Genomic DNA, 7,919 nt, shown 5'->3' on the forward strand with positions numbered 1-7,919 from the left:
TGATCTTTTTTGTATTGTAAAGAAAAATAATTTGCTAGGTTGTCCAGGACCATTGAAGATAATATTTAGAAATATCCAGTTGACTCACAATTCACCATATGAACAGAATTACCATTCTGTTGTAGTCACATTCCTATGATTATAAAGCAAGAATATCTTAATTTCTATCAACATTTGTTGAGCACTTAGGCAAAATTACCTCCAAAAGCATCTCATTCTTATCTTCCTAATAACCTTACAAGGTGGACTTTATGGACATCTTGATGAGGAAGAGGAAATGAAGACAAGAAGAGATGGGGGAACATGCTCAGCTAGCAAAAGATGAAACAGAATTCAAACCCAAAACCAAGTAATTAAGTAATTTAACTTGTAAATATGCTAACTCATTAATATTTAGAAAAACACAATTCAAATCCATTCACCACCTGCATGACTATAATTTTAGGAAGGACAACAGTAAGGAAACTACAATAATCAGGAGTTATCATTGCATGAGTGGGAGGCAGTGTCCCCAGTGGGCAAGGGCTTGTCCTGAACTTGGATCTCAGATAAGCCTGGACTTGAACCCCATTTCTGCTACTTGCTGCCCTTGTGATCTTGACCTTCTTATTCACACATACCTACCTCTAAGATAATACTAATCTCTTTCTGTACCAGTGATTGGAACAAAACAATCTTTTGTTTGGTATTACTTTTATTCTAAATTATAGTGTTTCTGTATGACATCTTAAATCCTCTTTTTAAAAAGTTTATAAGCAGAGCTTAAAGGAAGCAGCCCTACTGAATTCATATTTTCATATTTCATGAAATTTTCATATTTCATGAGTCTGCTCAAAAGAAAACTACTCATGGAAAGACAGATAATTTGGACTCATAAGAAAGACTGGTAACTTAAATTGCAGTCCCATCTTCCATTTTCCACAAAGTAAACTTACTTTGGCATAAGTGAGCATTATCATGCCAGTGCTCAATTTGCCAAACTTGATATAGTTTAGGTATTCAGTGCCATCACACATTTCTCAACCCTTGAGACATATGGTATACTGTGTTTCCATAAAGTAAGACAGGAAAATATTGCATCCTTGCAAACCTGGCACCATTGACTGTTGGCATTTTCCATGAGAGCAGTGTCTCTTTAAATAAGTTTTTCATTAAACAGAGCTTGCTGAATACGATGGTGCCAGACTTCACCAGTGTGAAGACTTGTCAAGACAAGAGTTTTGAATCAGGGAAGACACACACTGTATTTTTCCCTCATGGGTATCTGTTCAGTAGTTGGTTTCCTTGGGGGCAGCAGAAAGGGCTTAAGCTGTTGACAATCTACTCTACCAGTTAGAGACAGACAATGGAGTCTCTCTTTCCCTCCAAAGCATAATTTATAAAATATACAGGAACTTTCCAAATTCAACACCAAAAAAAATTTCATAATTGAGATCAAAGTTTGCATATTTCAGGAACAGTAGTGCTGGGAGAATCCAGATTGAAAGAAATGTGTACACTTGTTGAGAAAATAGTTACTGGGCCCCCTACTGTAGATCAGGCTCTATACTAGACTCCGGGAATATAGTGATGAGTAAGAGGAATGTTACATGCTGCTGGTCCAAAGCAATCCTTGTGTTTAAGAAGACTTTTAGGTTAAGCACTGGCCTTACAAATCTGGTAGGGCCAGGAGGAAAGCCACAGTAATGGTGATGTAGGGACACTGGCATCATGATAACCTGGCTGCAGGTCCTTGCGTCCCTATATCTCACCCTTGGCCAAGTTTCTAAACTCTCAGAGCTTCAGCTTCCTCTGCTTTAAGATCAGAATGCTGATATGGCCCCTTTTCAAGGACTGTTGTAAGGTCTGTCTGCTTCGGACTGTGGAAGTGAATGGAATATGTATAATACTCAACAAGCAGCAATTTCTTCCATTCCTTTGTTCATGCCCACATATCTTGAGTGCAAAATGGAAATATGTAAAGATAAGAAATTGAAGTAGGAACTTTGGTTTGTCTCTGCAATCAATCAAGGCAGGGCTCTCTTTACATGGGGTGCTACTATTATGTTCGGGTCTACTAGGAGCAGTTCACTCAGAAGAGGGCAAAAGAGGAACAGCCCACATTGTCTCCTTGATTCATCCTTTAAATAATTTTAGCCAGTGATTTTGGGCAAAGCAGAAAGCAGAAATAAAGAAATAACAAAACACTGAGATATTAGAATCTGCAAATGCTCACACCAAAATTAACTCCATGATCTCCTACTGGAAACCCACAAGGCAGCCAGGATACCACTCTCTTCTCAGACCATTCCTGGTTTTGAAATAAAACTCAAGCACTTTGCCTTCATTCAGCTCAGGGAAGGTAGCAGCTTAGGCATGAAGAGCAAGCACTGGGAAGGAAAAACCCAGCCGTGGCTGGCTGCCAGCCCTGGGCCAGTCAGTCTTCACGAGAAGGTTGCGTCAGAGGCTTGGAGCCTGCTGGAACCTCACAGCTGCCTGCAACACGAGCTGGGACCACCCAGGCCGAAGTGGACGGGCATGTGGAGGAACAGACAAACAAGAGAGAATGCTAGAGCCCTGCCGTTCCAAGCCCATGATTCTGTCCCTCGGCTTAGCATGGACTGTGAGAAAGTCCTGGGCAGAAAAGAAGTCAAGCACAAGCTAACTGGTCCTACGATTCCCACAATTAAATTGCTTTATCAAGTGGGCATCATAATCCCCCAGAATGGAAAAAAATATATATTTTTTTTAGTGGAAAATCACCCATCCCAGTATTCCTGATGTAGTTTTCAACTGGTGCTGTGCTCTCACCTAGTGTAATTAACATCTTACCTGTGGGTGGCTGGGAGGGTGGCTTTACACCTCTCTCATCATCCCAACACCTAATACTTCCTGAAATGCTTTATACAAACAAATAGGAAGCGATGTTTCTGGAGACAGACTATTTCATATCAGGCTTTTTGCTAGCTGCTCCATTCTGCTCTTGGCAAATGTATTTTTTCTAACTTAAATGTCAGAGGACAGGCCCACATCACTCACAGCCTTGCTCAAACACAAACAAGCCTTGCCAACTTGTTAAAATCACAATGAGATACGGTAGCAAATGTGGGGGAAGCCTAATTAAAGAGCTGGACCTGGCATCCCAAATGGAAAGCCAAGTACGTGGCCTTCTATCAGATCTGAATGGAAACCCTGCTCCACTGATGATGGATGTCTCTGGGAAACACACACCCTCCTAGCACCCAAGGTACAGATGCTTGAGAAGGATATCAAAACTGCAACCAACACCTGGAGGAAGACACATTTTGCCCACAACCCAATTCTAGAAATGCTGATTGCATAGGTCTAGGGTGCAACCTGACCATCAGACTTTCATCTATGTATTCTCCCAGTGACATTAATATGCAGTCCAGATTGAGAAACCCTACCAAAGATTCCTGAGATAATAATCACCCTTTTAACAGAATATTTAAGTAGGAAGGCAATGTATCATGGCAAAGCAATTTACTATATTTATCGGAGCAAAGCACAGCAATAATTTACTATACTGCATTATAAATGTTGACTTTGCCTCTTGAACTAGACTAGAAGCTTCAGGAGGGTCTTTTGTCTCCAGTTGCTTGGAGAGAGCTCCAGACATAATAGATGCATTGGCTCAATCATTGCAGAGATGCTCAGAAACATCACAATGTATGTTTAAGCCAGACAGACTCAAACCTTATAAAAGCACATTTTCTACAATCCTCAAATTTTAGTGTGCATCAGAAGCTTATTAAATATAGAGGTTTCTCTGCCTTACCCAGACGCTAAACAGAGAGCCTGAATTTTTCAGCTGGGTTCAGCAGTAACTGCACAAGAATTCCTGCTGTGCCGGGTACAGCCCAGGAACAAAAGAACACAACAGCAAAATCTGTATCACTGCGATGAGAATCCATCAATGACCTGTTAAATGCAGGTAAGAAAAGTCTCCCTTAGTCTCAGCTCTTCAAGCCAAAGACACATCATAGGTTAAGGGTATTGAGGGCAATTCAATGCACAGAAAGAACGTCTCTTACAGACTCTAGACAAACAGTGGAGAGTCGAGTGGACCAAGGATTCTGGGTTCTCTGTGGGATCCTCAGCAGCCAGAGGTAGTGTTTCTGGCGACAGCTACACTTTCTACTCAGTGAAGGGAATCCAGATGAATTCCCTTCCAGAGTGCCCGGCAGGGCTTCAACTGAAGCTGCATTTCTTGTGACCTTAGGTAGACTCTGCAGGAGCCAAGTTTTAGAAAAACCAACAAAGCAAGTAATCTTATGCCCTCAGAAGAGATTGGGCAATAAATACATTTTGGCATCAAAGTTCCAGCATGGCTGTGAAACAGAACAGTCTCTCCATACGCACTTCTTCCTCTACAGAAAGTGTGACCCCGGGGAGTAGAAAAGGTTTTCTCTTCTCCAAGCCACCAACTTAGAATTTAATGGACCCATTATGCAGATGACCTTCAAATTCTGGTCCAGGAAAAAAGAAGAAGGACCTTGGGCCAGTGGCTGAACCTCTTCATAGCTTTCCATGGGGAAATTATTGCTTACTTTAGTTTTTGTGGAGATCAAATATAAATTTCTGGGTATTGTACTCATGCACGTTAACTAATGGTAATCATTATTATTACTGTTTCACCTTCTTCACCTCCTTCTGGTCCTACCCAAAATGAAATTCATGCCCAATTGTCTAGTCATAATCCTTCTACTTACTCCACAGTCGTTTTACTTGAAGTACTGATCTATTTTCTCTATCCTTTACTGTCCCCATAGAGAGAATCTTTAAAACACTCAGGGGACCACCCACCATCAGCCCAGATAAAAGCATTAGGTTAGCTTCTGTAACAAATAATGCCCCAAATTTTGACAGCTTGACATCTTAAGGACTGATTTCTCATATAACAATCCAAAGCTGGTGTCCTGACTAGTGGGTAATCGCTCCTGTGGTGATTAAGGCACCTGCTCCCTCCAGCTGTCTCACCATCTCCTTGGCCTCAAAGGTTTCTGCACCCCCATGACAGACAGGGAAATGGAGAAAGATAGTATTTTAAAAGCCTGGATCCAGAAGTGAGTCACATCTTTTCTGTTCTCATTCCACTGGTGATAAATGTCATGTGGCTATACCTAGAAGTGAGAATGGAAGACAGAGTCCCTGGCTAAGAATTTCCTCCAGGCAACCCTCACACTGTGCAAGGGAGAATACAATCTTTTAATGGATTAGCATTCATCTCTACTAAGGAGCTTATTTCTAATTTGCACAAAAGTGATTTCTTCCTCACTGAAGCCCTGAAACCTAAATTAGAAGGAACATTAGAATCTTCTACTGGAACATGCTATAAATGCTAACATGCTTCAAACACCCTGGAATGGACATCCAGCCAATGCCAGATAATTAGGAGAAATTTTAGTGAAGAAGTTTCCCTTTCACTGTCCCAGTTGAGCATCTGTTGTAACAGAATAAGTATCTGCAATACCTCATCAGGCCTCAGGCCACAGGAGTGTAGCTGTCTACATCCTCCCCTTTCCCCACCACGTGCCCGTGGCTCTTCAAATGTTCTTAATATACTATGGTTTTCAAACTCTTCATCATCATGTCTTTTCTCCACTGCAAGTGCATCATTGGTCACGGTCCCAAAAGTATTTGACCCCTGCCAGATGAATGCAGTATTCCAGACACAGGACTGGCTCCCTCATTCACTGTCATCTTTTCTAAATTACACTAACCAGGCTCACCGCTCTTCCTTCACCTTGCATTTCTTCTTTTTTCTTCGATTTTAATTTCTTTCTTCACACATCCTGAACCAACTGATATCTTTAGCCTCCATTTGTCTGCTCCCATTGTTATTTAAATTCCTGCCAGTCACTTTCTGGCCCATCACCAAATTAGCATTCTTGCAAGGGCTGTTCAGAAAGTAAATTTACAAGGTGTTTTTATGTAACTGATTTCAAGAGATGGCAAGTAATCCCTGTAAGTATTTAAACAGCATCTGATTGCTACTTTTCCACATACTCCAACAGATTCACACATTTGTTATGCCACGGGGCCAGCTTTTTCATGCCAGCTGAGTTAAAATTGCAGGCTCCTTGGTTATTAAATCAACTTCATATCACATCAGCGAACACAAACTTTATTGAGTCCCAGGCTTGTTGCAAATAATGTCTCCAAGAGACTGAATGTATTTTGCTTGAAACTGGGGCACTTAGACCTTCTCCCTCCTGGAGCATTGATTTGTTTAGTGATTTGTCCTCAGAGTGTTTCCAGGGCTTTGGATGATATCACTTTGCTCACTGCTATTCTACTTCCTCCCCAGAATGGGGCATGTCATTCTGATATACTTTTAATTAAAAATATTTTGCCATAAATTTAAACAAGTTGACCATGAAATTCTGCAACAGAAACTACTTTTTTTTTTCCTCATTTAAAAAAAAATGAAAACACATGTTTTAAAAGACCATTTAATGATATGGAAAAATATTCAAGATATATTGGTAGAGGGAAAAAGCAGATTTGTAAAGCACAAACACAATATGAATCCATATTTGAGAAATAGAATGTATAGTGTACATGAATGTGCTCACCCAGGAAGCTCCTACAAAATTCACCAGTGAGCTATCACCAGCTACTCTCTTTGTGAATTATGCTTTCTGGAGACAGTTTTCTTCTTTTTTCCTTAGCTGTATTTTCTAAATTTTCTGTAAGGAAATTCAAACTTGAATAAAAGATGAAATATAGAAGTTACTTATTTCTTTTAAAATCTATTTAAAATGAAAGCCTGTCCAAAATTATTGAATTTCTTTATTTTATTTTATTTTTTTATTCAAGATCCAAAACAAACTCTGTACCTTTGGTGCTCAAAGAAACATCATTATGAACTGAAAGTTTGTGCCATGCCATCCATATCTTACGGCCCTAGCCCCCAGTGTGACTGCATTTGGAAACAGAGCCTGTATGGAGGTAATTAAAACTAAGTGAAGTCATAGAGGTCGAGCCCTGATCCATTGGAATTAGTGTCCTTACAAGAAGAAACATTAGAATGTGCTCACTCTGTCCCCACCCCTCCTCTTTCCCCCAAGTGAGGACACACTGAGAAGGCCACCATCTGTAAACCAGGAAGCTAGTCCTCACCAGAAACTGACTTGGCCAGCACATTGATCTTGGACATTCCAGCCTCCAGAATTGTTATGAAAATAAATTTCTACTGGTAAATTTTAATGGTATTTTGCTACGGCAGCCCAAACTGACTAAGGCAAACATCACAGTCCAACAAAATCATCTTTGCTATAATGCATCAGCAGTTAATTTTGTAGTTGATTTTTGAGCAATCTCACCATTAATAACCATTGCCCATTGTCCCCAGCAGTGGAAAGAGAGGCAGTTCACTTCCACTGAATTCCAGATGTGGCAGGATGACTTTTCCTTCCAGGTATTTTTGATTCTTCTCCATACTCTGCTGATGACCCTGCCTGCTCCTCTCTGGGGCCCTAGGGTCTTCACACACAGTCAGCTGAGAATGCAGTAGGCATTTAGTAAATGAAGACAGAGTTAAAGACACACTGCTGAGGGGGTGGGGGGTGGCAGTTGAGAATTTGGGGGAGTCATTGTTGTAGCAGCAGAAGTGAAAAAGGCAGGTGGAATTAAAGAAAAGAGTATGGAAGGGTCTTGATGAGTACATCTTAATTTATGAAACCCAAAGATATTTGCTGTGGGGCCCAGAATGTAAATTCAAATTAAATCAAGCCCCACAGCTCAAAGGAAAACCTCCCCATAAACCATCTCCCACTGACTTCAAAGGTAGGGTTGGGCCACAGGGCAGCAAGGCAGAGAGGATATGGAATGTGCCTGAAGCTCTACACAGAGTCTGTTGCACAGGAGAACTAAAGATCTGAAACCCTGGAGGTTACTGACCACCATCCTCTGGG

Source organism: Marmota marmota, unplaced genomic scaffold (genome assembly GCF_001458135.2).
Source record: "Marmota marmota marmota unplaced genomic scaffold, marMar, whole genome shotgun sequence".
Taxonomy (NCBI): domain Eukaryota; kingdom Metazoa; phylum Chordata; class Mammalia; order Rodentia; family Sciuridae; genus Marmota; species Marmota marmota.